The sequence below is a fragment of the Triticum urartu genome, chromosome 6 (genome assembly GCF_003073215.2).
Source record: "Triticum urartu cultivar G1812 chromosome 6, Tu2.1, whole genome shotgun sequence".
Taxonomy (NCBI): domain Eukaryota; kingdom Viridiplantae; phylum Streptophyta; class Magnoliopsida; order Poales; family Poaceae; genus Triticum; species Triticum urartu.
In genome coordinates this window covers 86,477,094-86,503,364 of record NC_053027.1, presented here as the reverse complement: position 1 = coordinate 86,503,364, position 26,271 = coordinate 86,477,094, and positions in this window count along the sequence as shown.

Here is a 26,271-nt window from a genome sequence, read left to right as displayed (position 1 = left end):
ATGGGAGAAGTCTAGCTATTAGTAGGCATGTGAATTTGGTATTCGTTCGATATTTTGATGAGATGTATGTTGTCATCCCTCTAGTGGTGTCATGTGAACATCGACTACATGAAACTTCACCATTGTTTGGGCCTAGAGGGAGGCATTGGGAAGTAATAAGTAGATGATGGGTTGCTAGAGTGACAGAAGCTTAAACCCTAGTTTATGCGTTGCTTCGTAAGGGGCTGATTTGGATCCATATGTTTCATGCTATGGTTAGGTTTACCTTAATACTTCTGTTGTAGTTGCGGATGCTTGCAATAGGGGTTAATCATCAGTGGGATTCTTGTCCAAGTCAGGACAGTATCCAAGCACCGGTCCACCCACATATCAAATTATCAAAGTACCGAACGTGAATCATATGATCGTGATGAAAACAAGCTTGACGATAATTCCCATGTGTCCTCGGGAGCGCTTTACATCATATAAGAGTTTGTCCAGGCTTGTCCTTTGCTACAAAAAGGATTGGGCCATCTTGCTGCACCTTATTTACTTTTATTACTTGCTACTCGTTACCAATTACCTTATCACAAAACTATTTGTTACCGATAATTTCAGCGCTTGCAGAGAATACCTTGCTGAAAACCGCTTATCATTTCCTTCTGCTCCTCGTTGGGTTCGACACTCTTACTTATCGAAAGGATTAAGTATAGATACCCTATACTTGTGTGTCATCAAGACTCTTTTCGGGCGCCATTGTCAGGGAGTGAAGCGCCTTTGGTAGGTGGAATTTGGTAAGGAAAACATTTATATAGTGTGCTGAAATTTACTGTCACTTGTTACTATGGAAAGTAACCCTTTGAGGGGCTTGTTCGGCGTATCTTCACACCGACCGGTAGAGCAAGTAGTTTCTCCTCAACCTACTCAACCTACTGAAAATGAAAATGTTGAGAAACCACTTTTCCCTATAATGATCCTATTGTTCCTACTTCTTATGTTGAGAAACCACCTTTCCCTGTTAGAATAAAGAATCATGCTAAAGCTTCAACTATGGTCAACAAAAGTAATATTAAGACACCTAAACCCCCTGAGCAAGTTAAAGTTGAACCTAATGTTGTTATGGTTAAAGATCTCTTGGCCGATAATATTGATGGGCAGGTTATTTACTTCTGTGATGAGACTGCTAGAATTGCTAAACCTGGTGCTAAAGATAAACATAGACCTGTCGTGGGCATGCCTGTTATTTCTGTTAAAATAGGAGATCATTGTTATCATGGCTTATATGATCGTGATGAAAACTAGCTTGATGATAATTCCCATGTGTCATTAGGAGCGCTTTACATCATATAAGAGTTTGTCGAGGTTTGTCCTTTGCTACAAAAAGGATTGGGCCATCTTACTGCACCTTATTTACTTTTATTACTTACTACTCGTTACAAATTACCTTATCACAAAACTATCTGTTACCGATAATTTCAGTGCTTGCAGAGAATACCTTGCTGAAAACCGCTTATCATTTCCTTCTGCTCCTCGTTGGGTTTGACACTCTTACTTATCAAAAGGACTATGATAGATCCCCTATACTTGTGGGTCATCAGGACTCACGCAACTGTTACCCTTCGTGGGTTGAAGTCTCCACCAACGTAGATGTACGATAGCACCACCTATCGGAACCACGCCAAAAATCTCCGTGTCTAAATTGCGTTTGCTCCCTCCAAACTCCTCCCTTTACCTTCATGTGCAATGTTTTACATCCACTGCTATACTCTTAGACTTGCATGTATAGGTTGATTGCTTGACTAGTGCTAAGTTGCTAAAATCTGCCAAGACTTAAAATTGGGAAAAGGCTAGATTTGTATTTGGTCAAGTAGTCTAGTCACCCCCCTCTAGACATACTTTCAAACCTGCAAGTGGTATCAGAGCTTTGGTCTCCATTTGCCTTGATTTCCATAGTGTTTGGTGATCACAGCCTTGGTTTCACAACCTAGGAGAGTATGGCGTCTAGTGAGGGAAATTACCACCGTAGAGGTCCTTACTTTGATGTTACTAATTTTGCTAGTTGGAAGCATAAGATGAAAATGCATATTCTTGGACATAACCCCGTTGTTTGGGCTATTGTGTGCATTGGTTTGCAAGGTGAATTCTTTGATGGGAGAGAACCAAACCGTGAAGCTACTGTGGAAGAGTTGAAGATGCTGCAATACAATGCTCAAGCTTGCGATATCCTCTTCAACGGACTGTGCCCCGAAGAATTCAACAAAATCAGCCATCTTGAGAATGCAAAGGAAATTTGGGATACTTTGACTGATATGCACGAAGGTACCGACTTCGTTAAGGAATCCAAATTCGATGTGCTTTAAAGTCAACTTGACAAGTTCAAAATTGTAACATCCCAAATTTTCAATTTGGATTGTTATACATTAGATCATCATTACATATCATATTTTATTACATTTTTGGCTTGATCCTAGAAATTCTACGCAACTCAAGGACCTACGGAGAGAGTTGGGGATTTCATTATTTTCATATTCGAGTTTTCTCGAATTTTGGAAAGAGGATCGTTTGATTTTAATTATTTTCTCTTCGACTATTTCTTTTATAAAAATAAAAGAGAGAGGATAAAATGACTTCCTCAAAATAGAAAAATGTCGAAGATTTAATATTAAAATCAAATAAGATTTGTATTCAGAGTTTTATCGCTATTTTATTTGAATTAGGAAAAATATATGTTTTTCAAAATTGCATTTTAGGCCCAAATAAATGTTCACCTTGTCCGGCTTATGTTTAGAGGACGAGGAAAATTTATTTCGGAATTTTTGGAATCCGTTTAGTATTTCTTCTCTTTCTTTTTCTTCACATCGGAATTATTTTAAAAAAAGTCAAACCGACTTCGGGCCGTACCCGGCCAGGAGACCTCGGGCCAGCCCTCATATTAGCCGCACCCGAGCCAGCCCAGCCTCATCTCGCCCCGAAACCCTAACCCTAGCCGCCCGCTGCTGCCGCCACCCACGCCACCGCCGCGCCGGAGTCGCCGGACCTCGCCGGACCCGCTGGACATGAGGTAGCCGCCACGGTTTTCGTGAGAAAACCATTTGGTTTTTTTTCAAAACCCTAGATCCGTTTTTTTATTATTAGATCCGATTCGGTTTATTTTCGGTTTAGTTATTTAGCGAATGCCCGTTTTTACGTTCGTTTTAACAAACGGTTTTCACCGTTTAACTGCAGATAGCAAACGTTCGTTTGTTAGCCTGTTCTACAGTTTTTCTTTTTCTCGGATTTTCCGTGATTATTTTCGATCGGAATTTCTTACCCGATTTTCGTTTTAGTATGACTTTTCGCTCGTTTATCGGAATCAGGCGATTCAAGCGCCTGGAGTTTTGTCTCAAAACCCTCTTTCCGTTTAACCAACTTGAACAAGATTTTGATACAGTAAAATTTGACTTTAGTCCATATTAGTAAGCGGATCTTGTTTCTTTCGCAGTTTGAGTTTCGTTGCTCCGTTTGATTTGATTCTTTTTGCAAACCGGAGTTCTTAAGTTGAACTTTCTGGTTAGATCTTTTATTTGAGTTTTACTCGTGCCCTTGTTTGATTGCTTATTGTATGCTTGTTTGATTGCGATAGAGTACCCGTAGTGCGAAGCGTGCTACATCGAGTCTCTAAGTTTTGCGGATCATCAGCAAGGCAAGTAACACTTTGATCATATCCCTTTATCACCCAGTTTTTATGCATTAGTTTCAACCCTCAAACATTGCATGATTAGGACTTGATAACATGTGGGATTGGGAAGTTGTTGATGAGGTAGAACCTATTACCCTGTTATTAAAACCCTTGGGAGTTACTTCTACGTATTGCATATATTTCTATGCTATGCTCGTAGACGTGGATTGGGTTTGAGTGAAACCATGACAGATGTGAGATTGTTAATTAATGGTTCAACTTAAGGTGGCAACTTCAATACACATCTGGGTGGATTGCTTGTCGGGCACCTAGAGAATCCAGTGTTGTCCTAGGATATCCCGGAGTACCCGTGTGATAATCCTATGGTCTGCCACCTAGGCTCAAAGGGAACTGAGATATTTCATGCTAGAAACTTCCATGTGCAGCCACAAGCTATTATGGGCTCTATCATAGTTGAGTAAGTTGCATGAAGCTCTTGAAGAGGTTGACTAGCAGGTAGTGGGTTGTTGTTGGTATAGTCTATCTGGAGTAGAGAGTTAATACTTCTGAAAGACTGTGTCTCGGTCATCTGTTTCTCAAACACCATGTAGTGCGAGAAATCCAACGGAGTAGGTCGAGTCTTGTGGGGAAAAGTGCACAAACGTCTGCAGAGTGTACAAACTAATCATGGTTAGTTGTGTCCCCGGTTATGGACATCTTGAGTATCTAGTACTTCGATTATCATATGTATGTCATCACTCTAAATTAATATTGTTGGGTTGATAATTACTTTTTAAATTGGGATTGAGTTGGAGGAACCTTCTCTATGATGTTTCAACTACCATGATAGTTAAATAAAATATATTCCTTTGTTGTAGGAAAAAATTGGCTTTTCGCAAAAACTTTAACTGTAGAGCTTTCCACCAGCCAAATATGCATATAGTGATAGCATTATTTTTGTTCTTGCTCTATTGTGTTATATTGCCAGCATATTCCATGTGCTGACCCGTTTTTGGTATACAACGTATTATGTTGCAGACTTTTCAGACGAGGAGTAAGGTTTGTTAGGTCGTTGCCGTGCAGCTCAGCTATGCTGTTGGAGTTGATGGACTCACTTTATCTTCCAAGCCTTCGGCTGTTATCGTATTAGATGGCCTTAAGCCATATTTATTGTAATAAGTTCTCTTTTGAGACATTCGATGTAATAAGTGTGTGACTGCTACTCTGTTATAAATCCTTCGAGTACTGTGTGTGTCAGCATTACCGATCCAGGGATGACACTGAAGCACAGAGACTTGACTGTTTGAGGTCGGGTCGCTACAGGATGATATCAGAGCACACGCTAAGTGTAGGACACGAACACTAAGCTAAATCCCTAGATCACCACTCTCTTCTCATTTCCGAGTCCTCTCCATTTTCTACTCTTTAGGATGGCGGACGCAAGGAACAAGTTTGCACAACCGGATGAAGAAGCACCTTTTGGACGACACTTGAAGGAAGTCACTAAGTACCTGAACATTGGAATACCAAGTTTCACCGGGACATACAATGCCACTTTACCAGAAGAGGGGCCACGGATGATTCAAGTTCAAGTTCCAGGAAGGGCATTCGCGCCAGTCACCAAACCCATAGAGTTTTCCTTTGATGCACCAACCTGGAGTCTAGGAAAGAGTATGGCAGCTCACATCACCATGGGACATATTGGAGAAGTTTACCATAAGGAGCTTAAGGATACTATCTACCAGATTTGTGGGCGCCGAGATGAGCAATTGGAGATGATCAGCACCAGGAAGGATAGATTATTCGAAGCTTTCAACCAGGAGTTAAACCAGCACATTCGTCGCCAGGAGAACCAGATGTGCGCAGGCATGATAGATCTGAAGAAGGAAATGACAAGGATCACGGAACTGGAGGAAAAACTCAAGGCTACTCGCGAAGATTATGCGGAGGAAATTGTCGTACTAGTGGAGAAGAACGACGATCTGGAAAAGAAGCTAGGAGTATTCATGGGAGACCCCACGCTAGGAGGAGAAGACGGTGAATCCAAGGAGATTCGTTCTGAGGACTACATCATCATCGACGACACCGACACGGACCCCGACGATAGCGATGATGACTAGGAAGACGAAGCTGGAGCAGACATCATGGAGTCTTCGACCGATCAGTATTTCTAGTAGACCACCACATCAGTGGTAGTATTCCACCATGTATATAGTATAGTCTGAGCACTTTTGTAACGATAGTTAGATCGATTGTATGCCTTGCTTGATTGATTGAGTGATATGATTGTGTTTGTCTCATGTGCATATGGGTAGTGTTTTTCTCACTAGACCTCATTCTATTCTATTCTCTTCCCTCTAAACCCTCATATGCCTCCGAGACGTGATCCCGGATTTACTTTCCCACCGGAGCTCACTCAGTTGATCCAGCAGCACAATACACTAATGCAGTTGTTAGTTCAGAACCAGGGCAGCAACAACAACAACAACCCACCACCAGTTGACAACTTAGCCCGCTTTCTGAGGTTGCAGCCGCCGGTGTTTTCCAGCAGCACGGAGCCGATAGTGGCATATGATTGGCTCTGCAGGATTGGAAGGGAGGTAACCACTGCAGGATGTACAGATGCTGAGAAGGTGCGTTTTGCCGCACATCAGTTGGATGGACCAGCAGCCTCATGGTGGGAGAATTACATAGTCACCTATCCTATAGCCACTGTTACATGGGATCAGTTTCAGCAAGCATTCCACACCGCCCATGTCTCAGCGGGAGCTATAAGCATGAAGAAGCGTGAGTTTCGCAACTTGCGCTAAGGGAACCGCACTGTGGGGCAGTACGTGGATGAATTTAGCAAGTTGTCTCGTTATGCCCCTGACAATGTGGCCTCAGATGCCGCGAAGCAGGATAAGTTTATGGAAGGGCTGAACGATGAGATGAGCATGCAGTTGATGGTGGCAACATTTAACAACTACCAGGAGTTGGTAGACAAGGCCCTTATGATTGAAGGGAAGCAGCAGCAAGTTGAGAGCCGCAAAAGGAAGTATGGACAAGGAAGGTACAACTTAGGAGCTCAGCCGAAGCCTCGTCTAACCCCAAACTCGAGAGGACTTGTTCATAACCATGGAGGTCATAGTCATAATGGAGGAAGTTCGCATAACCACAATGGTTCCAAGAATGGGACTGGGAACGGAACAAGCAACAATCAGACCCGCTCCAATCCAGCCACACCCGCCAAGAGAGACCTAATTCACATTACTTGCTTCAAGTGTGGGAAGACTGGACACTATGCCACAGAGTGCTCTGAAGCGAAGAATGGAAACGGTAATGGGAGCGCTGGGAAGAAGCCTAATCCATTCAACAAAGGAAAAGTGAACCACGTTAACGTGGAGGAGGTTGAAGGGCAGCCAGACGCAGTTATCGGCAAGTTTTTGGTTAAATCTTTTACCGCCCTTGTTCTTTTTGATACTGGTGCATCGCATTCATACATATCAAGGGGATTCGTGGATAAGTTTATACTACCAACCTAAACCCTTAGGACCCCTCTGTTAGTAAGTTCACCTGGAGCAGAATATATGGCCAGCCGATGGTGCGACCAGATACCCCTAACCATTAGTAGCCATGTTTTTCCGTCCGACCTAATAATTTTGGAGTCACAAGGATTGGATGTGATATTAGGCATGGACTGGATGTCAAAGTATGGAGGAAGCATTGACTGTGCTAGTAAATCAATTTGTCTCACCACCCCGGAGGGAAAAAGGATCAAGTATGTATCTGGACATGCGCCTATGAGGAGCCAAGAAAATACCCTCATGGGAGTTGTTCAGGAGGAAGTGCCTGTAGTAAAGGATTACCCAGATGTTTTTCCAAAGGAGTTACCAGGCATGACACCAGATCGAGACATCGAGTTTTTTATAGAGCTATTGCCAGGTACCGGGCCAATATCAAAGAGACCCTACCGGATGCCCGCAAATGATCTGGAGGAGATTAAGAAGCAGATCAAGGAGTTATTGGAGAAAGGTTACATCCAACGAAGTTCATCACCATGGGGAGCCCCAGTGTTTTTGGTTGAGAAGAAGGATAAGTCTCTAAGGATGGTTGTTGATTATCGTGCATTGAATGAGGTAACGATCAAGAACAAATACCCACTGCCGATGATCAATGATTTGCTTGACCAGTTGCAAGGAGCTAAGGTGTTCTCGAAGATCGATCTGCGATCAGGATATCACCAGCTGAAGATCCAGGAAAAAGATATACCTAAAACCGCATTTACCACAAGGTACGGGTTATATGAGTATACGGTCATGTCATTTGGACTGACTAACGCCCCACCTATTTCATGAGCATGATGAACAAGGTGTTCATGGAATATTTGGATAAGTTTTTTGTGGTGTTCATTGATGATATAATGGTATACTCGAAGAATGAAGAGGAGCACAAAAAACATTTGTGTTTAGTTCTCGAGAAACTCAGGGAACATCAGTTGTATGCCAAGTTCAACAAATGTGAGTTTTGGTTGAAAGAAGTTGGATTCCTTGGACATGTTATATCAGGAGAAGGTATAACCGTAGACCCCACCAAGGTACAATCAGTCACTGAATGGTTGGCACCCACTTCAGTTAGCGAGATCCACAGTTTTCTTAGACTCGCAGGATACTACCGGAGATTTATTGAGAATTTTTCCAAGATTGCGAAGCCAATGACAGAGCTATTGAAGAAGGATATCAAATTTAAATGGACGGAAGAATGTGAAGCGAGTTTTCAGGAGTTAAAGAAACGTCTGACTACAGCCCCAGTACTAATTCTGCCGGACATACGCAAGGATTTCCATGTGTATTGTGACGCCTCTCGCTTAGAACTTGGAGGAGTACTAATGCAGGATGGAAGAGTTGTTTTGTATGCCTCGCGACAACTGAAACTGCATGAGTTAAATTATGCCATGCATGACTTGGTGTTGGCTGCCGTAGTGCATGCGTTGAAGACTTGGAGACACTATCTTATTGGAAACTATTGCGATGTATACACTGACCATAAGAGTTTGAAGTACATTTTCACAAAGAAGGAGCTGAACCTTAGGCAGAGGAGATGGTTGGAGCTTATAAAGGATTATGACATGAAGCTTCACTATCATCCAGGCAAGGCCAACATTGTAGCCGATGCTTTGAGCAGGAAGAGTTATGCCAACACACTCATAAGCGCACGATTGCCAAAGGAGTTGGCAGAGGATCTCAGGGAACTTCGATTGGAGATTGTCCCTAGAGGTTTTGTTTCAACAATGGAAGTTCAGTCTACAATGTTAGGAAAGATTAGAGAAGCTCAGAAGGGTGACAAAGAGATCGCCGATATAAAAGAGAGAATGAGCAAGGGAAAGGCCAAAGGTTTTCGTGAGGATGAACATGACACCTTGTGGTTTGAGGACCGTGTTTATGTGCCCAATAACACAGAGATCAGGAAGTTAATACTTTAGGAGGCTCATGACTCACCATACTCGATACACCCCGGAAACACCAAGATGTATGTGGATTTAAAGGAACGTTTCTGGTGGACTGGTATGAAGAAGGATATTGCCGACTATGTAGCCGTATGTGATGTATGTCAAAGAGTGAAGGTTGAACATCAAAAGCCAGCCGGATTGTTACAACCTATGTCGATACCCGAATGGAAGTGGGATAATCTTGGCATATATTTCATCACCGGATTTCCCAGGACCAAATTAGGATATGATTCTATATGGATAGTAGTTGATCGCTTGACCAAAGTAGCTCACTTTATCCCAGTGAAAACTACCTATACAAGCGCCAAGTTGGCAAAGATATACATGAACAGGATCGTATGTTTGCATGGAGTTCCGAGAACAATTGTATCAGATAGGGGAACCCAGTTTACCTCAAAGTTTAGGAATCAGTTGCATGAAACCTTGGGAATCAGACTGGAGTTTAGTATAGCTTTTCACCCGCAAACAGATGGACAGACCGAGAGAGTCAAGCAGATTCTGGAGGATATGTTGAGAGCTTGTGCACTAGATTATGGATCTAGTTGGGATGACAACTTGCCCTACACAGAGTTCTCATACAACAACAGTTACCAGGCCAGTTTGAAGATGGCACCTTTCGGAGCTTTGTACGGAAGGAGGTGCAGGACACCGTTGTTGTGGGATGAAGTTGGACACCGTCAGTTATTTGGACCAGATTTGATTAAGAAATCAGAAGAGAAGGTTAAATTGATTAGAGATAGACTGAAGGTAGCTCAGTCCCGACAGAAGAGTTATGCAGATTCAAAACACAGGGAGGTAGTCTATGAAATCGGAGACAGAGTGTATCTTCGGGTATCACCACTCCGAGGAGTTAAGCATTTTGGAGTTAAGGGAAAGTTAGCGCCACGCTTTGTGGGACCATACAGAGTTTTGGAACATATGGGAGAAGTTGCTTATAAGTTGGAATTTCCCGAAGGATTGTCAGGAGTTCACGATGTGTTCCACGTTTCTCAGTTGAAGAAGTGACATGCAGAGATGGCCGACATTCCTCTGAGAGATACAGTACCGCTGGAAGCGATTCAGTTGGACAATGATTTGACCTATGAGGAGAAGCCAATCAGGTTCCTCGAGTTTGCTAGCCGAGTTACCCGCAGCAAGGTTATTAAGTTTTGCAAAGTTCAGTGGAGCCACCATACCGAGGACGAAGCCACCTGGGAACGAGAAGATGATCTTCGCAAAGACCACCCACACCTATTTTCTAGCCGACCCGAATCTCGAGGGTGAGATTCATCTCAAGGGGGGTAGGTTTGTAACATCCCAATTTTTCAATTTGGAATGTTATACATTAGATCATCATTGCATATCATATTTTATTGCATTTTTTCTTGATCCTAGAAATTCTACGCAACTCAAGGACCTATGGAGAGAGTTGGGGATTTCATTATTTTCATATTCGAGTTTTCTTGAATTTTGGAAAGAGGATCGTTTGATTTTAATTATTTTCTCTTCGACTATTTCTTTTATAAAAATAAAAGAGAGAGGATAAAATGACTTCCTCAAAATAGAGAAATATCGAAGATTTAATATTAAAATCAAATAAGATTTTTATTCGTAGTTTTATCTCTATTTTATTTGAATTAGGAAAAATGTGCGTTTTTCAAAATTGCATATTAGGCCCAAATAAATGTTCACCTTGTCCGGCTTATTTTTAGAGGACGGGGAAAATTTATTTCGGAATTTTTGGAGTCTGTTTAGTATTTCTTCTCTTTCTTTTTCTGCACGTCGGAATTATTTAAAAAAAAGTCAAACTTACTTCGGGCCGTACCCGGCTAGGAGACCTCGGGCCGGCCCTCAGCCTCACCTCGCCCCGAAACCCTAACCCTAGCCGCCCGCCGCTGCCGCCGCCGCGCCGGAGTCTCCGGACCTTGCCGGACACGAGGTAGCCGCCTCGGTTTTCATGAGAAAACCGTGTGGTTTTTTTTTCGAAACCCTAGATCCGTTTTTTTATTATTAGACCCGGTTCGGTTTATTTTCGGTTTAGTTATTTAGCGAACACCCATTTTTACGTTTGTTTTAACGAACGGTTTTCACCATTTAACCACAGACAGCGAATGTTCGTTCATTAGCCTTTTCGTCAGTTTTTCTTTTTCTCGGATTCTCCGCGATTATTTTCGATCGCGATTTCTGATCCGATTTTCGTTTTACTATAACTTTTCGCTCGTTTATCGGAATCAGGCGATTCAAGCGCCTAGATTTTCGTCTCGAAACCCTATTTCCATTTAACCAAGTTGAACAAGATTTTGATAATTTAAAATTTGACTTTAGTCCAGATTAGTAATCGGATCTTGTTTCTTTTGCAGTTTGAGTTTCGTTGCTCTGTTTGATTTGATTCTTTTTGCAAACCGGAGTTCTTAAGTTGAACTTTCTGGTTAGATCTCTTATTTGAGTTTTACTCGTGACCTTGTTTGATTGCTTATTTTGTATGCTTGTTTGATTGCGATAGAGTACCCGGAGTGCGAAGCGTGCTACATCGAGTCTCTAGGTTTTACGGATCATCAGCGAGGCAAGTAACACTTTGATCATATCCCTTTATCACCCAGTTTTTATGCATTAGTTTCAACCCTCAAACATTGCATGATTAGGACTTGATAAAATATGGGATTGGGAAGTAGTTGATGAGGTAGAACCTATTGCCCTGTTATTAAAACCCTTGGGAGTTACTTCTACGTATTGCTTATATTGCTATGCTATGCTCGTAGACGTGGATTGGGTTTGAGTGAAACCATGAAATATGTGAGATTGTTAATTAATCGTTCAACCTAAGGTGGCAACTTTAATACACATCTGGGTGGATTGCTTGTCGGGCACCTAGAGAATCCAGTGTTGTCCTAGGATATCCCGGAGTACCCGTGTGATAATCCTAAGGTCCGCCACCTAGGCTCAAAGGGAACTAAGATATTTCATGCTAGAAACTTCTATGTGCAACCACAAGCTATTATGGGCTCTAGCATAGTTGAATAAGTTGTGTGAAGCTCTTGAAGAGGTAGACTAACAGGTAGTAGGTTGTAGGTGGTATAGTCTATTCGGAGTAGTGAGTTAATGCTTCTGAAAGACTGTGTCTCGGTCATCTGTTTCTCAAACACCATGTAGTGCGAGAAATCCAACGGAGGAGGTCGAGTCTTGTGGGGAAAAGTGTACAAACCTCTGCAGAGTGTACAAACTAATCGTGGTTTGCCGTGTCCCCGGTTATGGACACCTTGCGTATCTAGTACTTGGATTATCATATGTATCTCAACACTCTAAATTAATATTGTTGGGTTGATAATTACTTTTTAAATTGGGATTGAGTTGGAGGAACCTTCTCAATAATGTTTCAACTACCATGATAGTTAAACAAAATCTATTCCTTTGTTGTAGGGAAAAATTGGCTTTTCGCAAAAACTTTATCTGTAGAGCTTTCCACCAGCCAAATATGCATATAGTGATAGCATTATTTCTGTTCTTGCTTTACTGTGTTATATTGCCAGCATATTTCATGTGCTGGCCCGTTTTCGGGCTGCAGTGTATTATGTTGCAGACTTTTCCGACGAGGAGTAAGGTTCGTTAGGTCGTTGCCGTGCAGCTCAGCTATGCCGTTGGAGTTGATGGACTCACTTTGTCTTCCAAGCCTTCCGCTGTTATCATATTAGATGGCCTTAAGCCATATTTATTGTAATAAGTTCTCTTTTGAGACATTCGATGTAATAAGTGTGTGATTGCTACTCTGTTATAAATCCTTCGAGTACTATTTGTGTCAGCATTACCAATCCAGGGATGACACTGAAGCACAGAGACTTGACCGTTTGAGGTCAGGTCGCTACAAAAATGAAGGATGGTGAAGGTGTCGCTGAAATGTACTCTAGGCTTGCTCTCATCACAAATGAGATTGCTGGCTTAGGAAGTGAAGAGATGACCGATAGATTCATCATCAAGAAGATCCTAAGATCCATGGATGGAAAATATGATACCGTGTGTATATTGATTCAAATGATGCCCAATTACAAAGATCTCAAGCCAACAGAAGTCATTGGAAGAATTGTTGCTCATGAGATGTCACTCAAGGATAAGGAAGAGCTTCACAACAAGTTAAGTGGTGCTTACAAAGCCTCATGTGATGCTCCCACATCATCAAGTGAGAAACAAACCTTCAATGAAGAATTGAGCCTAATGGTGAAGAACTTCAACAAGTTCTACAAGAGTAGAAGCAAGGAAAGAAGTTCCAAGTCAAGGTCCTACAATGACAAAAGATCTTCAAGTCATGAACAAAATTGCTACCATTGTGGAAGACCCGGACACTACTCCAATGAGTGTACGGCTCCCTACAAAATAAGAGAAGATTCTCCCAAAAGGAAAAGTAGAAGAGAAGAATCACCGCCAAGAGAGAGAAGGAGTAGAGATGACCGTTATGAACGAAGGAAATCAAGGAGAAGCAAGGATTCAGGAAGGAAGGACAAATCATCAAGGAGCTACACGAAACGAAGACATCAAGCCCATGTTAGTGAATGGGTATCCGGCTCCGACTCCGACAATCACTCCGAGAGAAGTTATCACTCCAACTCCGAATATACTCAAGATGAAGGTGTTTCCGGTCTAGCACTTGTGTCAACCAACTCCTACGACATATTTGACTAACCAAATGAAGGAATTGGAAGATGCTTCATGGCTAAAGGCCCAAAGGTATCACACTCGGGATATGTTTATTTCAATAGTGATGAAGATGATTTTCTAGGATATGATGATTTACTTGTTGACAACTCTAGTTATGAAAACTTTGATGAACTTGCTATTAATCATGCTAATCAAGATAAAACGAATGACGATGATAAGAAGGAGATTGACCATCTAACTAAAGAACTAAACACTCTTAAGTTAGCTCATGAAACTACCTTGGAAAATCATCGAGAGCTTTTAAAGACTCATGAGAAGTTACGATTCGAAAAGCTCAACTTTGAGCAAGAGCATGGGTTCTTAAAAGCAATCAATGATGATCTTCGCAAGAAAAGTTCTTCTTACATTTCCAAGTGTTTACTCTTGTCTACTTACATGCCACAAGTTAAATCTAGCAATAAGAGTAAGAAAGATTCTTCATCTAGTAGTAACAATAATCATGTTAAATCCAATGGTGTTACTTCTAGTAGTTCTCTTGATTCCACTAATGATTCTCTTAGCCAAGTTACACTTGAGCAAGAAAATAGCTTATTGAAGGGAATTATAGAGAAAGGTGTTTACAAGAGCCTTGCCGGAAGTAAGCAATTTGAGGAAATTGTACGCAAGCCAAGAAGACACCGGAAGAATCAAGGAATTGGTTTTGAACGGAAGTCCAATACCAATGGAGTTGAATGGGAAGAAGATCAATACCCCAAGACAAAGTTTGTTCCTCAAAAAGAGAAGTATGATCCTACTTATTTCCAAGGGACACAAGCTCAAGATGATCTTCCACCACAAGACCACAAGCTAAAAGGGAAGGACAAGCTTCAAGAGGAGATTGATGCATTTGAAAAAGCTCCCAAGGCCTTGGTCAAGTGGGTTCCCAAGTCTACATCAAGTTCTACTACATCAAGTACGACTACAACTCCAAGGATTCCCTTCAAGATGATGTGGATCCCGAAGAAGAAGAACTAGAGAGTTCTTGAGGGTGACTCCGCCAACATACTTCACTCATATCTTTTGGCTAGGACATGTGCAAACAACTTCCACATCTTGCCCTAGTTCTAGGAGTCACATACCCTCTTGTTGGTAAGACAAGGGACATGGTAACCTAATGCTTTCATGGACATCATCTTATGTGAACATCACTCTATGTCTATGGATATCCTTGTTTGTTCCTTGTGGGACTAACCTGTGTAGGTATTGAAAGTGCAACTCACTCCAATGGATTGCTCCGAATGATCTACATCAACATTGAGCATCTACATCTTCAACACCTACATGCACTACAAAAAAATACACTTCCGTGATGATACATGTTTGTCACAGTAGGTCGCTTTTTTTGTCATGCATGTACATCCATGACAAATTTATGACAGAATCAAGATAGTCATACCTGTGCTGTCGTAGAAGTGTTCCATGACATTACCAAAATTATCATCACGGAAGTGTCCACTTCCATGACGATAAATCACGCGTCACAGAAGTGCTTTCGTCAAGGGTGACCGACACGTGGCATCCACCGGAACGGAACGCTGTTAAGCTATCGGGTCGGGTTTTGGATCCGATAACCCGTTAACAGCCCCGGCCAATGGGGATTTTCCATGTGTAAAATCATCATTGGCTAGAGGAAACACATGTCAGCTCATCGTCGGGACAAATGTCATCCACTCACTGGACAGAAGGCGCATATGATACGTCGACACGTGGCACGACCCAACAAGTTTAAATGGGCCGGCCCAACTAAAGGCCCACAAGATTTTGCGGACCATAATGGGCCGGCCCAGCTAAAGGCCCACGAGATTTTGCGGACTATAATGGGCTGGCCCAGCTAAAGGCCCACAAGATTTCACGGGCCATAATGGGCCGACCCAGGTAAAGGCCCAGAAGATTTTCATGTGCCATAATAGGCCAGCCCAGGTAAAGGCCCATAAAATTCTTGCGGATCATAATGGGCCGGCCCAGCTAAAGGCCCACGAGATTTCGCCAACATTAATGGGCCGGCCCAGCTGTAGGCCCATAAGATTTTGAGGACCCTAGTAGGCCGGCCCGTTAACTGGCTGCCATGTTTTGGGCCAAATGCCGGCCCATATTTGATTCGGTCTATTAATGGCCTGCCACGCTCTGGGCCTAATAGTGGCCCATATGAGATCCGGCCCGTTAAAAGCCTACCATGTTCTGGGCCAAATTACGGCCTAGATCAGGTCTGGCCCTTTAAGAGGTTTTGGGCCTAATTATGGCCCATATCAGATTCGGCCCGTCAACTGGACATTATGCTTTTGGGCCCACTTGCTAAAGGCCCACTTAGTAATTCGGCCTGATATTAGTTTTGGCCTGTTAAGGGCCCGTTTAACATTTTGGCCCTATATTAATTTTAGCCTATTAAAAGCCCGTCATATAGTTGGGCCTAACTATGGCCCGGTTTGCATCCAACCTGCTCGCAGCCAATATCTGATTGGGCCAAACAAGGACCGAGACAATTTTTCGGCCTGTTAAAAGCCCGTGATTTGATTCGCACAATCATGGGCCGGGGTTCATTTCGAGCTGCTGTCGGCCCGTGAGCTGATCGGCACGTTTCAGGCCCAACCTACATCGTGATTGCATGACGGCCCGATTATGTACCGTATTTTTACATTTTGGCCGGTTTACTGCGAAGACAGGGTATATATCCAGTAAAATAACTGCAGCGTCGTGAATAAGAAAAAAACCTATACTATACAATAAAGAAATTACGGCATATTACATCCACTGGGCATCAAAGTTTGCCACTATGATAATAAAGCACAAGCAGACAACAGATTACATACACTGCGCATCAAAGATCGCCACCAGTGCAAATAAACACGCCGACAAAATAATATACACAACCGACAGCACTTCAATAGAGTTCAAGAAAGGTTAGCCCTGCTGGGGAGCTGCAGCGCAAGCAGCTGAGCAAGATGATGAGACTGTGCTTGTTCAACACTTATATCTTCCTCACTCTGAAAGATAAACAAGCAGACAGATGACAGGTTTTGCACAAAAAAGTATCAGTGCTAACAATTCATCACATTTCTTACTGACGAATAAAGTGACACAGTTTAAATTTGCATTAACACAATATGGTATTGTTCAGGTCAAGACATGGCAGGAAATGACATTGTGAAGGAGTTGGCAGCTTCACGACACCACTGGATTACAGATCAAGAACTCATAAGTATCAATGGTTAGTGTGCTGTCAATTTATACCATTTCAGATTGGAAAATAAAGAGACGGTTTAAATAATAGTAGAATGATATGACATTGTTCATAGTTAAGACATTGCAGAATATGACATTGTGCTGTAGTGGGTAGGTTCACCACACCACTGGATTACGGATGAAGAACAGAAGCATACATGCAGTGCAAAAGAAGATCACTTGCTCTGTATAGTTTAATTTACATGGTATGAAGAAGGAAGTTGGTTGTACAACTGAAAACTTAAATTGAGAAAGGACAAACTTTTGTTTATGAACTACATAATAAACTTTAAACAAGCAATTTGATGCAAACACCAAAAATAAACAGTTGTTGCAGTCATGCCTAACCAAATATATACAACAAAGTTTGAAGGCTTGACATGGACAAACTTACATTATTGGTGAAGACAGGCTCTATAAAGGCCTTGCCCATGCTGATGGGGGGGGGGAATTCAAGAAGTTTACCATAGAATCTTCTTCAAAAGCATTGCCTTTATTCTACATTTTGTTAAGAGTAAATATAGATGTGATAATATACGAAAAAATGAAGAATATTTAAGATAAGATGAAGAGTGATGCTACATAACCAAGTAGCTATAAATGTAAGTGCAGCAATACAGGCAAAAGGTACAGCCAAGAGCAATGCACAGCTAAACTTCTTCAGTACCAACCTTATGGTAAGAGTAAATATAGATCTGATGTGTAGAAAATGGAGGGCAAAGGACAATAAGCTGCATAGTGATGGTACATGAACAACTACCTGTCATTATAAGTACACTGATAAAGGACAGCATGTACTTACAAGAACAATGCAGAGCTAAAAAAACATTGGCATTGGATATATTCTACACTAATGTAACCATTCATACAGATCAGATAATTTGGAGCGAACAATTGATAAGCAAGCTATCATGCATACTGCTGTCACATAATGAACCAGGTATGTATGCAAGTACAGTAATATAGGACAACAGGTACTAACAAGAGCAAAGCAGCGGGCAACATATTTGCGATATCCTGTCGTTCATGTCAAAGCGGAATTCTTCTTCGAGTAGATTTCCTGCAAAAAAGATCCGTAAGGCATAGAAGTTCAAATTGTCATGTGATTTCATAGACAGTACCTCATCCTGGGAACGAGACCAGTGCATAAAAAGGATTTTCCTTTCAATGTCTTCTAAATTTAGCACAGGAGACTTCACCGGAAATTCTTTTATATACTTGCCATCAAAGTGTGATTTCCTCAGGTAACACCGATACTGCTGCAATGCTTCCTTGAAAAGCACAAGCAAGCTTTGCTCGTCATGACTATCCAGATTGACCCTCGCCTAGTTACAACCATGTAATGTAAATCATTCATGTGTTCAATCAGCAGAAAACAGGAAAATAATAACCATGAATAATAGCACTTACACGTAAGTTGGACAGGAAGATGTGAAAATGGTGTTTGTCTTCACAATAATCTTCCCATGATGGGAATATATGCACTTAGTCCCTAACAACATTGAAAGTATTTTGTTGTAAACTGGGAATAAATGGAATGGGGTTCCAACCTACAGGAATTGGCCGTCTCTGCAGTTGGGATAGGTCTTCGGCCAGTGGACTTGCTGTACTTTTTGCTGGAGTGGGATTTTTCTATGGTACAACTAGTGCTATGGCAAATGAAATCGGTATACCTTTTGCTGGAGTGCAGGTCATGTGTAGTGGGGCTAGTGGTGTGGCCAGTGAAGTATGGGTACAGTCTGCTGGAGTCGGTCCTATGTTTTGTTCCACTGGTTGTACAGCCAATATACGTGGGGTGCTGTCTGATTTCTCCAGCACCACCATGTTTTTCGAGGACTTTGCTGGTGCTCCTTCAGGTTCGGCAATCACCCTCTTCCTTTTTGATGTCTGATGCACAAGAACAACATTTGAGTGGAAAAACATGGTATGATGATAGATGGAATATGTATTGATAATGGATGGGCATGGCATCTCGACATATATGATGAGTAAACTAAGCAGATGGCGGTGCAACAAAGTAGAAGAAATGCAAGACAACATATGCAAGAAACCCACAATCAATAAAACATTGCCAAATTAGAACAGTCACCTTGATGGGTGAACAGGACATGCCATCTGCCTTTGACTCCTCGAGGTTAGAATAGTCATTAGGATCATATTCTGAACAAGAATCAACAGGTGGGGAGCATATGAGTTTCATTGCATCCAGAATGGCACTCAATGCCTTGGTGCCAATTTTGTAAGTCATTGAAGTGTTTAGCTTCAAGAGTGGACTGCTGCTAGTGCGACACAAAGCAGCTACATAGATCATAGTGTAGATATAACGGGAAAATCTTAAGCATCAGAGTAAAATCAGCAAAGTGGAACTTGCTGGAATATATGTGCTAGTATTGCCGGTACGGCTAGAAAGGCTTCGGATACCAGCTCTCTTCAAGTGAAGGTGCGGTACTGTTAATATCAGTGTAAATCTCAAAGGCGACACAGCTCCCCGCATTTCCTTGCTATTCTTATAGGATTTAAGTGGGCAGGACACTACAAATCCTATTCCTATGTTTACAAGATCCTACGAATCAAAGAGGCTCAAAGTGTCCATCACAACCGACCGTATAGACCTCTACACTACAAATGTCCCTGCTCATCTTCAGTACAAGGAACATACTGTACTACTATCATACTCTCTCCGTTCCAAAATATAATTCTTGGTAGAGATTTCCACTATGGATCACATACAAATGTATCCAGGTACATTTTAGAATGTATATTCACTCATTTTGCTCCATATGTAGTCCATGGTGGAATCTATACAAAGACTTGTATTTAAGAACGGAGAGTGTACATATTAAAGAAGAACGGAAGAGGAACATGGTAAAGAAGAGCAAGCAGATTTTGGATAATAAAATGTTGGTTGCGCAGTGCCCACACATGATGAACCAGAGCGCATTAAGAATGCAACTCCTAGCTGTCTCTCGACCATTTCAGGCGATTGGATGAATATCCTATGTCTCCTAACCCATCTTCTTCCTCGTCTCTGATTCTTCCCATACAGAACACCGCACGAGCCGCCGGCCCCCACCGCCTGTGTTCCTCCGCCACCCCCCCCCCCCCCCCCCCCCCAACCCCCCCCCGTGTCGAGTTTTCTTCGTTTGGCGAGGCCCCACAACCACACGAGCCCCTTCGATCGCACCAGCGAACTCCGACGAGCTCTGAAAAATCGACTGGCCCAATTTTGAAATTTAGTCTACCCGTGATTTAACTAGTGTGGAATATAAAAGGGTAAAACCATAAGCATTGCGAGTATGGTGTTGAGTGTGCCATGGCGGATCTGAAGGTGCAAACCGGACAAAGGCGACTTCGCAACTAAGACAAGAAATCAGAGTAAAGCAGTGGCGATCTTTTTTCTTGCTGCGATAAATAAGTTGAGCAGATACGAAAGAGTACCGCCTCTGGTGCGGCGCCGTGTACGCGTCTGCTGAGAATTTGACGATGCTGCGGTAGCGATGGCTGTTGGCGGCGTGGAAGCAGATCTAGGAGGGTAGACGGTGGCGGCGGGGAGCGGTGGACGAGACGGTCGTAGGAGCGGCGCTGGAAAGGTGGACGACGGCGGGGATGAAGCGAGAGGACGGGATGCAAGGATCCCGGTCCGAATCCGTGGATGAGAGAGGTTGATATCTTGTAATGGACGACGGTGTCGGGGTATCGGCTCCGGCATGGTGGAGGAGGATGGCGGTGTATGGGGTGGAGGACGGCGGCGGACGGAGGAGGGTGGGGTGGAGAGGGTGTTTTGGCGCCCACGGAGTATGAATGGGGAAAAGGGAGGTAGAGAGGAAGGGGGAACCATTTATTCAGGGCGCGCTTGTCTCAAATGCGAGGAAATTTAAAAACTTAGCCCCCGTTTCAAATTTCTACTACATCACAGCAACACTAGTCGGTTGGGGATAGGACGGTAATCTCGCATACACCGAATATTTGCCGACGAGAGTTTGTTTTTGGCGCCCACCGTGTATGAATATGAATCGGGGAGGGAGTCGATTTCAGCCGAGGACACACTGTGTTTTGGCGCCCACCGTGTATGAATCCGGGTGAGAGGCGGTTACGTCGCATTTGGGTGAAATTACAAAACTACCCCTATCAAAACCTATAGAAATCCAGCATATAGGCTTTGCATGGCAGGGATAGGCAGTAGTGATTTCCATCTCGCAGATTTTAGTTTCGGGCGGTTACTGTGACTTTCCCCGCTTCGTTCAAATTTTGCAGAGTGCACGTTTACCATGCCAACTCAATTGGAATCTCGTTTGTATTCTATTTTTTTCGGCAGGGTCCATTTTCAATTAGAATTACATTCTATATACATCAGTTTTTTATATATATACTTTCAAAAGCACAACACCATTTATACATAAATATGGTTTACAAATGGCATGATCTCAGATTCATAAGGTTGTATCCATCAATTTGGATTTTCAAATATTTGAAACCACTTTATGTTGAAACCCAATGTATGCATTCCTCGCTAACTGTCTCCAATTAATGTGTGTTTCATGCGGTTTTTTTACTTCTCAAACATGTATAATGTGTTTCACACACGCAACATATAGTGTAATCCCGTTTAGACATTAATTGCATATAAACCATGCATTGTTTGTAATTGAAGAATCTATGGATCACCAATATTGATAAACTATATAACATTACACGTGTGCCCAAATTCAAATGAATATGGATGTTTGATACACCAATTTGCGTTATGATATTATCGATGTCGTGATCTCCAGTTTAAATATTTGAATCCCCTTTAATCCAGATATTCGTCTCATATAGCTATCACTCATGCTTATATAGGACTATCTCTCTAGACCTATACGCGTTCATCGTCTCTCAGGTATCTCTCGTGCTACCTGTATGTCGACAGTGATCTTTTATCTTCGTAACACATTGACGGTACTCTCTCCCTCGACCTTCATCACTCTATATCTCTCTAAGTATATCTCGCTCCCTGCTATGTGTCTCTAACTATGATTCTCCATGTGGAATCTCTTTCTCTCACACAAACACAAAACTTTGTCTCCCGGGGTCTCATTTCTCTCTACTATTCCCATGTGTGCCACTCGCACACCCCTCATACAGAGATGTCTTTCGCTCCTTAGATATGAGAACCTACGACTCTTCCTCTTCAATATCTCTTTCTCACACACAAACACAAACTCTGTCTCCCAGGGTCTCATATTTCTCCATTGTTCTCTTGTATGTCGCTCACACACACCCTCTCTCCCCAGAGATATCTTGTTTTCCCTCGTATGTCTCTCTAGCTATCACTCTCGTAGTGAAATATCTTTCTCTCTCGCAAACACAAAACTCCGTCTCTCTGGATCTCATTTCTCTCTGATATCAGTTTGTATGTGACTCACACGCACCCTCTCTCTATCTCTCTCACACCCACACACATAACCCAGCCTTCTGATCCACTCGACTCCTATCTCTAACGCACACTAGCTAGCATCTTTATCTTTCTATTTATCTGTTTCTCCATCAACCTTCTTTCTCACCCTCACTCTTGATACCTATCACGCACACTACATATGTTTCTCTCTACATGCAGTCAAGTGCCCTCTCACACACATATATAACTTCACCCTTTGAACCACCCGACGGTCATCTCCAACACCCAAACTAGCGGATGTCCCTCTAGCTAGCATCTCCATCTCTGTATCTATCTGTAGTTTCTCCGTCAACATTTCTTTCTTGCACGGAGTCTTTCTTCCCTATCACCCACACTATATATGTCTCTCCATACATATGCATTTATAGGTTGGTCTCTTTTGCACAATCGTTGCGCCTCACTCCCTTTGCTCGCCATAGATGCATGCTCCAGCCCACGCCAATATCTCTTAAAGACAAAAACACATGCTCAATTGTCGGGAGTTCTTCCATGCATTCTCACATGCATGCATATTGTCATACAGATCCGTCTCTCCCATGTCGTTGATCTTATGACTTATGTCTTCTTTCTTTTATCTCGATCATGCACGCGCGCACACACACACACATCCCACGTATACATGTATACCTCTCACACATGCATGTTCAAGGTCTCTATGTCTCCATACATAGTTAATTACCCTCAATCCTAACGCCACATCGAATCGTTCTCCTATTTTGTGCACATAACTTCCGCCTGGATGGGTAAAACACACACTCACACTTAACAATCTCCTTCTAGCTACCCCCCCCCCCCCCCCCCCCGCCTCTCACTCTTCCCCTATATCCCCGAAACCAATAAGACCATCCCTTAGTTTAATTCCCGCCTACATGCACCATCGATATATAGTAGTATCCCTCGGTGTCTCTCGAACAAACATGTTCTCTCGAAGTCGACTCCTCTCATGCATATAGGTCCTAATGCGTTTTTCGAGGCTAAATTTGACCAAACATTAGAGCAATAATATATGACATGCAACTTACACAAAGCATACCTTCAATTTTGTATGTCAAAGGAGCTTCCAATAATATAATTTGCATAGTATACATCTCATGTGCTATTAATCTTGTCAATAGTCAAAGGTTGTCTTGGAAAACAAATTAGGCCCTATATAGATGGAAGGAGGGAGTACGTCCCATGCAAAAAATGAGAATAAAATTCAAACATCTGGGCATCGTGGCTCGGTCGATAACATTTAGAAACTTGGTTTTAAAATCATGAAACTTGGCATGGTGTCATGTCATGGTAGTACCATGCCGTGGTAAAAATAATTGGCCGAATAGGAACAAATTTTGGTATAAGCTTCATGCAAATAGGAGCTTCTCTCAAGAAGGCTCGTGGTTCTGGGAGGGAACGTGTCACCTTTGTGTGCATAATTCAAATTTGAAATACAAGCACATGTTCCAGTGCACCAAAGTTGGTTGAAAAATCACATGTGTGTCCTCGGGTAAATTTCTAGGTTCCATGCAAGAAATGGGAATGAAATTCAAAATTCTGGGCGTTGTGGCTGGGTTGGAAACATTGAGAAACTTAGTTTTTTAATTCGTGTAAATCCAAAACATGCATGAAAATAATGAAACTTGGCTTGGTGCCATGACATGGCACCAACATGCTGTGGTAAATTTGCAGTCCGATTTGCAAAGGCGCACACATTAACAATCAACAAAGTCATTTTGGAAGAAGTGCTGTCACGTTACAATCAGAAACACAAGTATTATTGAAACCGTGGGCGTTCTACTTACTAGTACCATTTACGTGCCGCCACGCGTCCCCTTTTTTATTAGCTAGGAGGCGACGTGTAGGGTAGCTATTTTAGGAGAGCCCTTTAACCTCCATCTGCCGTCCACCTCTCTCCCAAGGTCTCCATTAATGGCGCCCGAGCCTTTGTTTAATGGCGTGGCTATGTCTCACTCGACTGAGATTTAAGAGAGAAAAAAGAAAATCTTAAAGCACGGATCTTGATGTAAGATCCGACGGACCTATATAGCATCTACTGCGACTTATAGCAAGACTGATGAATATATAAGGATGATTAAAAAAATTTGATCAAAGAAGGGCTTGCCCCTTCCGATTTTCATTACTGAAAACCACCACAATTTACAAGAAGTTCAGCACAACTCCAGCCTAACACGAAGGACTAAAAGCTACCAGATTGAAATCGCAACATCCCAAGAGGCCAAAAAAGGCCAAACATCCGCGCTAGAACCCAACATTTCACAACCGATGACACAATCCACATCCTAAACCGATTATTACATCAAAAGAAACCAGGAAACTAGTCTCCGTGGCGAGCGGCAATGAGCTCTTTCGTATCCTCAAGACGCTGCTTGAGAACATCCACGGATTCCTCCACCAGCCTTTGGCGCTCGTTGCGGAGCATGTCATTCTCATCCATAAGTTTCTTCAACAAGGCACTAGTCTCCTCCTGCAGGTCTGCATTTCGGACGATCTTCTCCCTCAGCAGGTCGCGCTCGGCCCAGAGCCTCTCATTGCCCTCCCTTAGTTGACGGATGACGCCGGTAGCCTGTTCAAACGAGGCTATCCTGTCGTCCTGCAACCTCGTCGAGCCAGAGATCTGACCCATCTGGCTATGGATGATCGCATGCATGCACCTGTAATAGTCGTCGCGTGCCCGGGAGAAATTTTCCCAGGCCGCCGCGGAGCGGCGGGACATCTCTACTACATTCATGGCACGGTGGGACACCTCTGCTGCTTCCGCGGCGCGGCCGGACCAGTCTGCTGCATCGACGGCGCGGCGGGACCTCCGTGCTGCTTTAGCGGCACGGCGGGACCTCTGTGCTGCTACTTCCGCGTGGCGGGACATGTCAGTTGCTCTCGCAGCAAGGCGGGACATCTCTCGTGCTTCCGCTTCCATGCTCGCCTCTCCCTGGTGGCAATCTCTCGACCCAGAACTCACGCTGGCCATGGCAGATGCAAGGGAAGTATGCTGAATGACTTGTTTGTTTTTGTGGATGAGGAGTTGAGGAGGAATGTGCAGTCATCTTGGCATACTAGTATTTATAACCGAGTACTAATATGCTCCTAAGTGGGAAACCGTTTAGGTTGTGATCGGTGTGAACAGGTTTGCAATTCAGTATAGCGTGGAGTAATTTGGAATGTGACGAGACGCAAGCTCAAAATTTATTGACGGTTCTAGTTTCGAAGTGCGGCACTATTCCCGGATGGAGTACTTCTTTTTCTACTCCCTCCTTTCCGTTTTTATAGGGCTTATCTCAAAATTTTAGTTTTTCCATTTTATAAGGCTCAATTTGGTTGTCCCCAACACATGTTCAGATTCCAAGGTGCATTAAATCATTGCATGCAAGTATTAAGAGAAAATTGACCAATGCATGTACTTTATGCATGCATGCATTGCAATTAATGCATTAAACCTATCTCTCGGGACTTCTCGCACGCACCATCATGCCACCCACAAAAACTTGTACTTTGAGTTTAGTAGTACGTTATACAGGAAGAGAAGAGATGCACGCACGCACTAGTCCTCTCACACACGCGTCTATTTTTTCTCGAAAAGGAGGATGATGACCCCCGGCCTCTGCATCTGGGAGTAACACACACAAATTATTGAAATATATCGAGTGTAGTGCTTTGATGTGTCGCGTCAACTCGTACATCAACGAGAAGTTTGATTATCCTCTCCCTCGTGGACTTAACTGCACATGCCTTTGGCTGTATGGCAGGGTGGCCACACACCAGTAGGGCCCACCTGTCATACGCGCAAAGGCAGGAGCGTCCCTCCCTCGCCTATGAGCGTGCTGGCTGGCA